The sequence below is a fragment of the Leptinotarsa decemlineata genome, unplaced genomic scaffold, assembly GCF_025532065.1.
Source record: "Leptinotarsa decemlineata unplaced genomic scaffold, Ldec_3_MD MMD2_tig00003736_RagTag_RagTag, whole genome shotgun sequence".
Classification (NCBI taxonomy): domain Eukaryota; kingdom Metazoa; phylum Arthropoda; class Insecta; order Coleoptera; family Chrysomelidae; genus Leptinotarsa; species Leptinotarsa decemlineata.
Window position 1 is genome coordinate 4,455,915 of NW_027412593.1, and position 15,128 is coordinate 4,471,042.

The following is a 15,128-nucleotide window of genomic DNA, read 5'->3' on the forward strand; positions in this document are numbered from 1 at the left end:
TCAGATATATGGTCTGTGAAGACAACCAACAGTCTCGAAAGACCACGATATATCATTATCGGCTTTCAAAATACTAATCAATCCGAAAATATATCAAAAGATGTAACTAAATTCTCACATATGAACATTAATAATATTCGACTATCTCTGAACTCTGACGTATATCCATATGAGCGTTGGAATCTGGATTTCGATAAGAAGTTAGACTCATCAGCCTACTATGCATATGAAAACTTCCAACGCAGCTACTACGATAAAATTATGAGTGAGCCGATGATGGATATTGGCAGCTTTCGCAACAATCCACTATTCATCATCGACTGCTCCGATCAACCCGACGCTATGAAGTCATCCACTGTCGAAATCAAAATAGAATTTGAAACACGCAAGGTGAAGTTTCCAGCAAACACCAAACAATTAGATATAGGCAAATATGGAACATTATTTTATTCATAACATATACAACAGATTTCAATTATTTACATCACCATCAGTTAATGATTCTTCCAGTTGTGGGTTAGGACTTCGCGGTTCCAATTGATATTTCTCTATAATATTCTGCGGCAGGTAGGTGCATATATCGTAAAGAAAATGTTTCAAGTCTGCTTCAATTATTAGCTTACAGAAGTCATCCAAATTCCTGCTTCCATACGAATATTTATGACACAATGCCACACCAAGTTCATACTTTTCACTAAGCTCCAAAAGTTTTCGCACTTCCTCAGCATCATAACATACACTTAAATCATAATTTGATGAATGTAGAGCGTCAAAACTCAGATCAGCCATTTCCCAAGCCATTTGTCTTATGGCAGAATCCAAATCCACAGCTTCCGGCCACTCTTGTGCTGAATATTGCATCCACATATTTGCAGAATGCTCTGAAAAAACACAAATCACATTCATTAGTTTGGGACATTCATATATTGTAAATGGAAAAAAACACTCACTTGAAATTTGACCATGATTGAAGCGAGAGAGTTGATACATATTTCATATAAATAAACCATATTTTCACTATTTACAAAGAGAATAAAGACATACTCAACACCTTCAATCTAAAATATCAAAGTTTACCAATGAGCGGGTCTTGGCACCAGGATAATCCTGAGAACTTTGACCCATATATGTAAAAATGAATTTATATTTGGTTGAATTCACTTCACGAATAATGTCCTCTGTGAATTGCTCCGTGACACGTTTTGGAAGCCACGATTTGAAAGAAGTATTACTTTCCTCATCCAATAAAACTACTTAGATGGATTTACCATATCGTGTAGAAAGCATAGTCATTTTTTCAATTTTATAACCCTTATCGGCAATCAATGATGTTATGGGTCTCTGCTCTAAAACTTCATTTCGTTGAATAATTGCAAAATTAATCTTTTCAATGTCAAATTTCAAATTATCCATTTCAAAAAAATAGTGAAAATTACAGTTTGAGAATATAAAAATATGTTCACCTCTATGACGATGTCAACACTCACTGCTTGGATTGCTAGTTACTTCTCGTTATCACCTTGAAACTCAACAAATACTAATCACCTATTCGAACACTTGAGATTATATGAACTGAATGTGAAAGTATGAAAGTCCATACTTATAGAAACATTATCAGGAGGGAAGGGGGTTCAAGGTTACATCTGCTTTATATTTGAGCTCATGTATCAAGGGCAAAGCCGGTTCTCCAACCACACTTTGTGTTTAAGGTCATATGACGTGTTCTGAGGTCAATATCGATCAGAATTTTTTCCAAGGTCATATGACGTATTCGTAGCTGGAAATCGCTTAGGAAATTTCCAAGGTCATGTGACGTATAACCATGCAAGGTCAAATCATAGCCGTAGAGTAAAAAGGGGTTCATAGTCATGACATCACACACAACCCAATGCCAAAGTCATGGGCGGAGAGTAAAAAAGGGGTTCCACCTCATTATGTTACACGCAACTCAAGGTCAACTCATAGGCGGAAAATAAAAAAACGAATCAAGGTCACAGTGAGTGTTTTGGATCTGGGGGGGCATACCCTTGGAGGGAGGTCCAGACCCGTCATTCACCCCCTACTGTGAGCCAAGAATGATAGACTTCTGCATCTGTCCAGCCAAGAGTTCTGCCGTATAGCGGCAAACCGGTATGATCTTAAGATTTGAGAGTAGGGAGAGAATCATTCCACCAAGGACTCCAATAATCAGAACAATAATTTTAACAGAGTGGTCTAGGTAGAGTCTGTGAAGTTCGAGGAGTGAATCTCGACAAATCATCCGTTTTTCCTTCTCTTTTCGGACGATATTCGCCTTACCCGTATGTGAAAACTCCACGACAAATTTCGCCTTATTTTGATGGTCGAGGAGAATTACATCAGGCTTATTTGCTTGTATCAGTCTGAGGGGGGAAAATGAATAGACCTAATAAATTCGGCCCTTCTCATTTTCCAAAACGAATTCAATATCATCTGGAGCACTCGACCTGAGGTCAGGTCTAGTGGTTCGATTGGCCGAGGTCTTCATTGTTGTTAACGAAGACACCATGCATTGAACATTATAAATAATAAGTTAGGAGAAACAAAAAACACAATTATAATTTTTTAAATCTTTGCACCATATTTCAAGAGATTTTAATTACTCCTCAACCATGAACTATCTTGTTAACTGTCCACTAATTAATTTGATCATTTTTTTCTGAATTAAATGTAATAAATATATAAAGCTCTTATAAAAATAACAACTTTATTTCTGTAAAAATATGGTATTTCTTACAAAAATAAACATTTAAGTGATCAAGAATATGTCATATTCTTGTACGATATTAACTCCTATTTGTCATAATCTAATAAAATTAGTGTATCTTAATAACTTTGGTGTACTTTTTTATACCAGGTTTAAAGTAACTCTGAGATATGTTGAAGTTTGTGAATGTTTCCATCACAAACTGTATAAAACACCGCCATTGGATTAATCACTACATAATGGAACATAAGTTACACCATAATATTATCATCTTGATAAATATGGCAGATGTATAATATTTTGGTGTTATATTCAATCGGAGTGATTTGTGAAAACACATTTATTAAAATTACACTCAAATATTTTTTACTGTGTACAGCTTAGATTCTCCTTCAGAAAAATAATTGTTCCATCGTTTTGGTTGAAAGAACTTTCGTTATAGAATAGTTGATACCCATTAAGATTAATCAGAGATATCCCAACAAACAATACAACGATGGCAAAAGTCCGGCCCATTGAAGTTTATGATGGGAAAGTGCCTGTGTTGGCAAATTGTCAATGGGCTAATATATGCCCTTCAGTTGCAGGCTTTCACCAAATAACCAACATTGGGCCAGTAGTGGTTTATAGTAGTTAAGTCATTGAATGTTTTCTATCGTAAGCCTATTGTTGGCCATTAATCAGTAAATGGTTCCAAATTTACTAACCTCTAATATTTGTTCCAACCTCAACTGCCACACTGTCAATTGTCATATAATATCAAATTTTGTTAACAACTTTTTAGATTATTTATGTTTATGTAGTTTTAATATTCAAATTATAATTCTTTGACGATGTGATACAGTGGCCTGTAAATGAATAGAAAAATGTCGCAAAGCGGCAATTGTTTCATCAATAAGTAAGTATCATAACTTAAAAGTTTTCAAACATAATTACAGAGAATAGTAAAAAAAAATACTTGTCTCAGATTTTTACTTGTTTCAATGTAATTCCATAATGTCTAATATCAGCAAATATAGTAAAGCTTATAAGTATAGACAAATAAAAAAACAAATTGAAAATTCTTTGTATTTAACGGATCTGGACTCCAAAGCTAGTACAAGCTTCGTGAAGAAAAATCCGGCTAAAAATTATGATACTGTTAAAGAAAATATATTTAACACCATCCAACTCCATTCAATAGAAAACAAACAAAACAAACAAGATAATGTCACTGAATTACTACAAGATTCTCGCGTTGAAGTGAATCCTGAAAATGTTCCATTGGATTTTGAAAATGATGAATCTTCTGTTTCTGAATGTGAATCGCATATTTCACTTGTTTTCTCTGAAAATGAGCTTCTGCAAGAAGCTTCCATTGAAAACCGTGCGTCTAATACGGATGTTGCTAGAGGAAGAGTTATCGAGAACGATACACAACATTTCTCAAGAGGTGGAGCATTAGGAATAATATTACCCATACAGCTCTCACTGAGTTACTGAATTGGTTCAAAAGTTAAATTTACATCGGACAAATATTGATATTACCCCATCTACAAGCAATCTGAAAAGAAGCAGCCTTCAAGAAGCACTTGAGTTAACTTCAGAACCAGTGTATACTTTCAAGAACATATACGACTCTGTTAGGAGGATTGAGAGTAAGTGATAAAAATTGGGCAAAAATAGATATGTATGTATTTTTGTGTGTGCAAGTGTGTATGTGTACATAAATATTTTCTTGGGGTTGCAGTAAGTGGTAAGGGCTGATTAGTGAGAAATTCTCTTCCAGTATAGAATTTTCTGTCTAATGATCTCATTAGCTGCCTTGTTTTGAGAGTGTGCTACACTGTGACCCTTAATTTTAGCCTAATCATTTGTTAAAATAACATATTTGTCAAAATTCAACAAATGGTATATAGCTAGAATTAAGAACCCTGTTACAACACACTCTCAAAAAGAAAAAATGTATCAAAAGTTTTAAGTTCAAAACCTCACTAGCATTGGGGTGAATCATATCCTAGACTGTTTATTCGTTTTGAGTGTGCTAAACAAGTATGTTTAGGAATGCAATTATTGTTAACAATTATTTATGTTTTCCTTTATTCGTTACAGCTTTAGTTAGGCAAGTATCAACCAAAGTTGAGGTTCTTACCAAAGATGTCCAATATCTCAGCCAGATAGTACACACTTCCAAAGAGAGTGATCCAATGGAAAATGATGATGTGCTTCTTCAAAAGATGCCATTGTCATCACAAGAACAACTCATAGAATTTGATACAGATTTAAAGAATGATCTAACTTTTTCAGAAATTGTAAGTATAGTTAGAACCTAAAATAATTTGTTGTGGATGAATCACGATATTGAACATAATTTATCTACATATATCTACCTAGAAATTGTAAAATCTACAGAAATGAAGTTTCACCATTTTCATTAATAAATAATAATTCTTTGAATTCATATTTTGTATATGGGAAAGGTATACACTAAACAAAAAAAATGCTTTCTCAGAAATAGTTTATTAGTAATTTCTTTTGTTTATATTTTCAGTGTTCATCCCTTTCCGTTGTCGGAGGCAGAGATGGGTTTGATACTGTTAGATACTGATACTACTTTCGAAATTAATAAGCCATGATCTGGCTTTGAATATGAATTGGTCAGGGAGAAACCAAAAACTGAGTTTCAAAGAGTATGAGAATACTCTGAAAATGATAGTAGGTATATAAGCCATAATCCATCTCAGTTTCCATAAATTAGAATAGAATAAAATAACTTTATTTAGCTCTAAAACTATATTTAACAAACTTTCATAACTATCTGAATATAAATAATAACCAAACATGTTCAAATGACAACGGTGAGAAATACAGCAATAAATAATATTTTCTTGGAAAAATAATTCAGCTCCGTTCAAAAAAATGTTTTTTTTTCAAAATAAATTTGAAACAATTAAGATTTTTCATTTTTATTTCGTTTGATTATTTGTTATACTGAACACCCCTTTGAAAAAAATTGAATCTTATTGTGTTGATTTTAAGTTAATTAGATTTAGAATATAATAATTTTGTCCCCTAGTAAAATAACAATGTTTTTCATTAAATTTTTTCAAAATGTTTTTAAAATAAGGAGCAGATTTATTCAAATCTATTTTATGGATAAAAACTAATGTTTGATACTTACAATTTTCAAAAATATTTGATAAATCATTTGAAATTTGAGAAGAATTTGTGATGTTAACAGATTTTTTCATCAAAACATTTTCATAAACCCTCGACAATTTAAAAAATAAAAATACATGGTATATAATAGTTATATATATTTTACAGCTGTGGTAAGGAAAAATCCCGTGGCACGGGAAATGACAGCAGTCGAAGTGGACGGTGCCATAAAGGTATGGCTGAGAAGTGCACCAGATAGAAAAGGGGGTCGAGAAAGACGAAGAAAGGAGTAATGGAATTGTCATTTGTCAGAGAAATGTTTTATTTCATCTAATATGTTTTTTTGAGAATTTTATGTTGTGTTTATAAAATGAATAATAAATTAGGTTCTTTCATTCAGTTATGATACTTATTTTATTTTTTCTATTTGTAATATTTTTTTAACCCAAATGTCGAACATTCATATATATATATATATATATATATATAGAGTAAACCTATATGCAATGGCCTAATGCGGGAGATTGGTGCTTGGCCATTAATATCAGGTGTGGGGTCAGTAACAATAGGCCAGTAACAAGGCTGTTACTGGCCTATTGCATTTTCAGATATATGAGAGTGCAGGCCCAGTGCTGGGAATTTAAAATGATCTGATGGGAACTTGTACCGGGGCTGCTGTCGGCCAGAGTAAACCTATACGCAATGGCCCATTGCGGGAGATTGGTGCTTGGCCATCAATATCAGGTGTGGGGAAATTGGGATATCTGGTATTTGCCAAGTTTCTGTGATCACAATGAAATCAAAAATATTTATCACATCCGATAGTAAAACTTTCAACTCATCTAAGTTTTTATTTGCACTTCGTATATTCATATGAAAAAGGGACAGTTCGAGATTTTTAATGGAATATAGTATATGGGACTTTTATTAATGAAACAACGATAAAAAAAAATAAAATCAACAATAAAAATTAATTGGCGCTCCGGGGCGACTTCATTGATTCCAGTGGCGCATTTGCTTTTTCAGCTGCAGGAAAACCCGGAAAAACCTGTTCCTGAAAAAACATGTTACTGCTGATAATATTTGTTTCTATTTGTTCAATATCAAAGTATATCAGATAGCTATTCATTTTGAGTTTATAAAAAAAAGAAAAAGGAAAATTTATCTTCCGCTGTTTATTCGCGTTGACATTATTGGTTTTTCGCCTTCTTCCGCCCTAGAATTTACGGATGAATGTAGTGGTGGGGTGCAATATTTGATTTTGTTTTCGATGTTTAACTGTCAATTCACTAGCGATTGAGATATTGGAACCTTTCGAATTTTTAGCGTTTTTCAGAATGGCTACCTTTTTGAGAAACGATGTGAATTCAATTTTTATTAGGGCATTTTTTGCTTTACCAAGTGGATAGACATTATTTAAATCACTTTCAACAATGTTTACACCGACTAGATTTTTTTATTCCTTTTTGATGAAGTCTGCTGATACATCTTCCGGATTTGCTTTCAAACCAGAAATAATGATATTGTTTTCTTTAGATTTCCTTTCCAATCTTTCAAAGTTGTTTGTGATTTTATCGTTGTCTTGTTCTAAAACGCTGATGCGTCGGTTTAAGTCTTCCAATTTCAAACTCAATTTCACTTCCACTGCTTCAGTTACCAATTTTTATTTCCTGCCTATTTCTTCTTATCTCTTCCAATATAATTTCATTTGTGATTGACATTTTCAGTGAAATGAACAAGTATGATATTTTATTAAAAGTGTATGGTTTCCTTTAGAGATACTGTTCGCTGATAGTGCCTGACCCTCAGCAAAAAAGGCAAAATGTTTCTCCTGATTCTTTCTTGAGAATATTTATACTCGATTTTACGTTTCTAATTGTTAGTTGTTTTTGTTATTCACTTATTGGGAGACAAAGTGGATTGCTTTTGCATTTGGTAAGTGAAATATTCATAAAGAAAATACACTAAGTACCTTAGATTTGATTCGATTTACGTGGAGCTGACTCACATTCATTACATAGATATAAAGGTTCAACTACAGTGAATCATATCATCATATATCACAAATATTTGTTCCAATGAACCCTTTGACTGTTGAGGAAGAACACGATTTCAATAATGCCACTACATGTGGTATATAGTGTGTAACAACGAAAACTTAACAGAGCCGTTTTTGAATATTCAAAAAAAGCTCGGACACGTCGATTTCTAATTAAAGGGGGACACCTTTCAGACTAATCAGATATTTTTTAGTACGTACCCCCTCGGAGGGGTGCGTCCGATGACCCTTATTTAGATAGTGGAAGTAGGTCGAGTGGTACCTTATTTTAAAGGTCTTTCGAATACCTTTACATGTCTGTTAAAAGAAAATTTTTGTAACGATTAGTTTTCGAGGTAATTTGAAGATTTAAACGTATTTTTATTGAGTTCAACTCTTTTAAAAATAAATCAAATTGTTTTTAAGGTACAATTCACGTTCAGAACTTTCATAAAAAACAAATTTTTGCTTTTTATGACAACCTGCTGATACGTGTCCATTTGATTTCGTAAAAAAGTAAGAATTATTTGTTTATTATGAGGAGATTTTTTTCGGGGGATGGGGTTGGTTATCACTCTCACATTTTAGGTAAATTGAGTGGCACCTCCTTATGAAGGTTGCCTTTTGACGTGGATATTATATGCTTCTGATAAAAAAGTGAATCATACTAAAAACTTACCTACACAACGAATACAACCTGTTGATTTCCTTGAATGCTGATGACACAGAAAAGTTTAAAAAACTGTTTTGGGTTTAATAAATCCCAATAATTGTTTTTAAAGCACACACAAAAAAGTAACACCTAATAAGGGTAATTCACATAGGAAATTTAGAGTGAATGTTCAAAATGTGCACCATTTTGCTCCATGCAACAATAAAGATTTTGTTCGAATTTTGCTCTTACATTATTTAACATCTCAGAAGTTATAGCTCGGCATTCATCAATAATTCTACGACGTAATTCATCCAAATTGGCTGGCTGTGTAGCATAAACTTTAGACTTCAAATATCCCCACAAAAAGTAGTCCAGTGGTGTTAAATCTGGTGATCGTGCTGGCCATTCAATTGGACCTCTTCTGCCATTCCATTGTCCTTCAAAATGATTATTCAAAAAATTTCGAACCTGCTGGGAATAATGGGGTGGTGCACCGTCTGGTTGAAAATGGATAAATTCATCTTGACATCTTGGATCCTGTTCAATTATTTCAACTATACTAGGTTGTATTGCTTCTTCAAGAAGTTGTAAATAAGAATCACCGGTTAAATTTCCATCAACTTTTGGAGATGTTGGGTATGTATTTCTGCGTATTGTCTTGGGTTTTCATCCGACCAATAACGGCAGTTGTGACGGTTCACGCACCCATTAAAATAAAATGAGTTCGTCCGAAAAACAGATGTTATAAAGCAGTTCGGGATTTTGCATTAATCTCTCACTCATGCCCTCACAAAACTCCTGTCTTCAGTCAAAATCATCCTCATTGAGTTCATGAACAAGTTTAATTTTGTAAGGATGGAATTTAAGGATTCTCCATGCGCTCATATGGCTTATTCCGGCCATTGCTGATAAACCTCTGGTACTTAACCTGGGATTGTCGATGACTTGACCAATCACTCCAATCGCATTATCGTCATTCACTACCCTGTTCTCTGAACATTTCTTTTCTTATTTAAAACCGAACCTGTCTCCCTGAATTTTGTGACCAAATCCAGAACGTGATTTCTGCTTAGGTGTTTACCAGGGTTTTGCTCGTTAAATAAAATGGATGTTCTATTAGCATTTTGGTCGTTGCTAAAAAATTAAGCAATAACAGACACCCTCTCAGCAGTAGTGTAAGGCATGTTTAAACAAATAACAATACACGACCCGTTTAAACAAAACAATTGAACGATGTACTAATGAAAACTGGAAGAAGAGGAGTGGATATTGATTTTAAAAAAGGGATTTTATTTAACAAAAAACTGATAAGAACGGCTCGAAACTTTTTTTATTTAGGCATACAAGTTACCGAGTGGTCTTCAAATTATCTCGAAAACTAATCGTTACGAAAATTTTCTTTTAACAGAGATGTAAAGGTATTCGAAAGACCTTTAAAATGAGGTGCCACTCGACCTACTTTCTCTATCTAAATAAGGGTCGTCGGACGCACCCCTCCGAGGGGGTGCGTACTACAAAAAATCTGATTAGTCTGAAAGGTATCCCCCTTTAATTAGAAATCGACGTATCCGAGCTTTTTTTAAAATCTTACTTTTTATATTCAAAAACATATCTGTTAAGTTTTCATTGTTACACACTGTATGTGGAAAGACATTCGGAGGGAATGATATTAAAGTACGTGATCATGAGTTTGGCCTCGAAATTTTAGTTTGACCCTGATATTCTGCCTCGAGATCGAAGTAAGGGCTTTCATACGACCGACGTGTACAGATGGTCGACACATTCAGTCGGAATGATGGAATGATGACACAGCTTTCCAAGGAGGTATTGCAGTCCTACACTTTCGACACTTTGACAGCTAGGTGCACTCATACTTGTAGGAGTTGTGTGAGTTGTCGATAGCGGCGGCTGTGCTGACTTTATTCGGAACTTGTGTATATAAATACTTATGGTTCATGATCTGTGTAGACAAGGTCGAGCGAGTTTTTTTCTCATAGGTTATTCCGTGTATGCAATTCTTTCTTTAGCGTCATGGCGTATATATGTGGACGATACACGTCTTGCGTCGAGAGACAGTCTCACTGTCATATCATGATGATATCCTTCTGAAGGTTTTGAAATATATTTGTTCTCCAAGTAATTAAAAAAAAGACACCAAAACGTGTTTTTAAATAATAATGTCTGCAGTTAATGAAAAACTATATGATATTGCATAGAATTAAATATTTTATCGGCATCATTACCTTCGATAATTATTTCAGCAACTTTTGGTCGTCAATAATTATATGTCATGGAGAATAATTAAAATGTTTCATTCACACTCAGTGACAATAATCAGTGAGTTTCTCCAAATATAATTAGTTAACTTTAGCAATGAATGACCTCGAATGAGTGCGTATCATTAACCACTCGTTTAATTTCCATTAGTTCACGAAAATGCAAGTTGGTGTGCGCTGATTTGGAATCAATCTTTAAACCAGTACATACAAATGAGCCAAGTCTTTCACAGATCGATCTAAGCATACGCTTTCTCATATCTCATAAAATGCTCTTTTGATGATTCAATTTCAAAATTCGTTTTGTATAGAGGGGCTGATGCATCTAAAGTTTTCATTTCAAACTTGGAGGCTGACGTCACCAATATATATCACAAATATTTGAAAAATGTCGATCCAATGAACCCTTTAACTGTTGAGGAAGAACACGATTTCAATAATGCCACCACATGTGGTGTATGTGGAAAGACATTCGAAGAGAATGATATTAAAGTACGTGATCATGAGTTTGGCCTCGAAATTTTAGTTTGACCTTGATATTCTGCCTCAAGATCGAAGTTAGGACGTTCATACGACGTGTGCAGAAGGTCGACACATTCAGTCCAAACGATGACACAGCTTTCCAAGGATGTATTACAGTGCTGCTTTCGAACTTTGACAGCTAGGTGCACTTATACTTGTAGGAGTTGTCGATAGCGGCGGCTGTGATGACTTTATTTGGAACGTATGTATGTATATAAATGCTCATGGTTCATGATCTGTGTACTCAAGGTCGATCGAGTTTTTTTTCTCATAGGTTATTCCGTGTATGCAATTCTTTCCTTTCCTTAGGGTCATGCCTTAGGGTTGTGGAGTATACAGTGTCACCATTAAAGTGCGCACCATATGGGAAACTTTTTTTCGAAAAGTTTCAATGAAGTTTAACTTCGGCACTTGTTTGTGCTTTAAATTTAACTTAAAATGATGCGGCCAACTGCGACCCACTGATGTTCAGTGTTTGTCAAAAAAAATTGAAAAGTTTAACTTTTCTGATACATTTTTACTAATACGGAAATTTTTAGAGAGGAATTAAAAATGTGCTATAAAAATTTTAACATGACTGGTGCAAAGTTTCAATTACTTGGCTATTTTCTTAAACAAACGTCAGTACTTTCAATTTTGAAAAAGCAGACACAACTCAAAAACTGCAATAAGTATTAATAAAATTACTAGAGTTGAAATTACATAAAAATTTCAATATTCAGTATTTACAGATTATTTATAAACACTAACTAGGGCGGTAAGGATGTTTAATCACGTTGAATAAAATTTTTATATTATCCTTGACACTAGGTGTGTCAAGGATAATATCGAAATTCAGAGAAACAGGATCCGTAGCAAATCAATTTAAGAAAAAGCACACTCCAAGTAAATATGATGAAGATGCCCAACTTAACATTTGTTTAAAAGTTATTGAACACGGGCAAACGAGCATAACCGATATTATAAAAAATACCGATTACAAGAGAGAAAGTGTTAGAAAAATTTTATTAAAGAATAAATTTTGGCCTTACAAGTCAAAATTTATTAACACATTAAAAAAACGAGATTTTGAAGTCCGTTTGGAGTTTTCATTCTGGTTTCAAGGAGAGAGAGAAGAAAATGTAAAGTTTCCGTATAAAATTTTATAGACAGATGAGGCAACGTTCTCTCCAAATGGAACGGTAAGTTCTCAAAATTGCCGATGGTGGGCCCAAGAAAATCACAATTTCACAGTTGAATGTGGTGATTAGTATTCCTTTGAAACTAATGTATGGTGTGGGGATACTTAAAATTTATCATCCATCGGTTATCTCAACCTTTTAAATAATGAGGTTAGTGAAGTTTTAGATAATATGCCTTCAAATATTAAATACAACCTATGGTTTCAGCTTGATGGCGCACCAATACATCACACGGTTGCTGTAAAACAGTCCCTCCAACAAATGTTCAGAGGCAAAGTTATTGGACGTAACTGGGAACATTATTGGCCACCTAGATCACCCGACATGACGCCTTTAGACTTTATCTTGTGGGATTACCTGAAACAAAAAGTGTACCGGAGTAGATCATTTACTGACATACATCTGGAAAATACCATTCGCGAGTGCTGTGCAAATATAAATCCCCGATTTATTAAAAATGCAGTTACAGATGTCAGTAGAAGGACCATAATTTGGATTGAACGTGGAGGACGACATGCTGAAATGTAGGCTATAAGTGTTTGACAACCTCATTCAGGTCAATAAGTAATTTTTTGTACCCATTTGTATCTTCTATAATATTATTGTTGTTTGAAATTTATAATAATAAAAATAGTTCTATCGAAATCATTTGCATGTTTTTTTAGTTGCCTCTGCTTTTTCGAAATCAAAGGTTTGTTTAAGAAAATAGCCAAGTGATTGAAACTTTGCACCAGTCATGTTGAAATTTTTATAGCAAATTTTTAATTTATCTCTAAAAATGTCCGTATGAGTAAAAATGTATCAGAAAAGTTAAACTCATGTATACATGAATTGATGACAATTAACCGAACTTGCTTTTTAAAATAAAGGGGATATCTGTCAAAAATAAGCAAAACGTTAACTTTATCCTAGTGGCATAAAATTTGGCATATGGATATAAAATTGCTTTTTCAAAAAAAAAAGTTGAGTTTGACAAACACTGAACGTCAGTGGGTCGCAGTTGGCCGCATCATTTTAAATTAAATTTAAGGCACAAACAAGTGCCGAAGTTAAACTTCATTGAATCTTTTCGAAAAAAAAGTTTCCCATATGGTGCGCACTTTAATGGTGACACTGTCTTACGGTCTTACTGTCATATCATGTGATGATATATCCTTCTCTGAAGGATTTGAAATATATTGGTTCTCCAAATAATTTGAATTTAACATCAAAACGTGTTTTTAAATAATAATGTCTACAGTAAATGAAATCATTATTATCGGCATCATTACCTTCGATAATCATTTTAGCAACTTTTGGTCCTCAATAACAATAACGCGAGATTTTTATATCTTGGAAAATCATTAAAATGTTTCATTCACACTCAGTGACAATAATCAGTGGTTTTCTCCAAATATAAGTTAACTTTAGCAATGAATGACCTCGAATTAGTGCGTATCATTAACCACTCGTTTAATTTCCATTAGTTCACGAAATGGTTCGAGTTCGAGATGGTGTAGTTTCGAATCGAAAGTAATCAGATATCTTTCACATATCAAACTTTCCGCTCACCCATGTTACAGGTAGGCGTTGAATGGCAACCCCCGAAAAGAATGAGTGACGTTTGGCGGTAGCCTTGAATCGAAAGTGATCAGATGTATTTCGATTCGAGGGGGGGGAAACATTAGAAACTCGTATAAGAATGACGATAGACAGAGGTAATTAAAAAGTAGATAAAATACAGAAACGTTTTTCATTATCAGCGAGAATTTCTGGTACACGGTTTTAGTCAAAGAAGTTGGGCGACGAAAATATCTATATATTTCTTTCAAGTCTTTATATCAACTAAAAATGAGATGCTGAAGAGGGTATTACAAAGAGTTTAGGGAGCTCAGGGTTTTGCATACAATAGTATTGATGAGGATAATCGATCTATCTGACGCTAAAAATAACCCTTTCATAATAACGTCACTATTCGCTCTCAAAATGAAATTCGAGAATATATTTCAATGTGTAGGAATGAAGATACCAATGCCATATATTTAGGTCAAACATACAGTCGAATATCGAAAAAATTGATAAGTGACAATTGTAGTATAATTTTTTCATTTCCATTGCATCTATCTCGATCATGTACCTCCAGTTTTTACTTTTGATAAATTTGAAGAGAATTCCGGAGATAGTTGGGGGATTAGACATAGCTGTCTGGTAATTATAAAAGATTTTGACCTGAATAAGGTTTGTTATCGAAAAGGAGTTGATACCATTATGAATATTTAGATAGAACACATATGTCATTGATCAAAATGTCCTCTAAGAAACTTGTGCGGGCTGAGGATCAACGAGGTCTACCTTCCAACCTGCGATTCTCAGGACAATACATAAAATTAGGTAGTATTTCGAGTCATATATCGAATTGACTCCCATATTGGATGTGAAAAAGTTCCATAAAATATTGAAAATCAAAAATATTTTCATTTCATTTTTGTTGACCCCAATTTTAGTAAGTGAGGACTCTATACATATAGAGAAAAAATACAGAATATTTTTTGACAATTTTATTGTAGATTACGACAAATTAATTTTTCGTAATTATACACTAATGTTGATACTA

General features: G+C 33.7%; 1 protein-coding gene and 1 long non-coding RNA gene across 3 annotated transcripts in view; both read left to right on the plus strand.

Moving 5' to 3' along the window:
* The first annotated feature begins 3,208 nt into the window (after positions 1-3,208).
* On the plus strand, positions 3,209-6,245 carry LOC141483587 (uncharacterized). 2 transcript variants are annotated; one of them, XR_012466173.1, is made up of 4 exons: positions 3,209-4,362; positions 4,817-5,016; positions 5,256-5,419; positions 6,032-6,245. It is a non-coding gene; the product is annotated as an uncharacterized lncRNA (long non-coding RNA). The 2 variants fall into 2 exon arrangements; XR_012466172.1 differs by having other exon boundaries at positions 3,209-5,016.
* A 1,413-nt stretch (positions 6,246-7,658) lies between these two features.
* The window catches only part of LOC111510481 (uncharacterized), a 63,917-nt gene continuing 56,447 nt past the window's right edge, over positions 7,659-15,128 (plus strand). The window contains exon 1 of the mRNA XM_074178325.1: positions 7,659-7,798. The gene's annotated coding sequence lies outside the window, so the exon portion shown is untranslated. The remainder of the gene's footprint in view (positions 7,799-15,128) is intronic.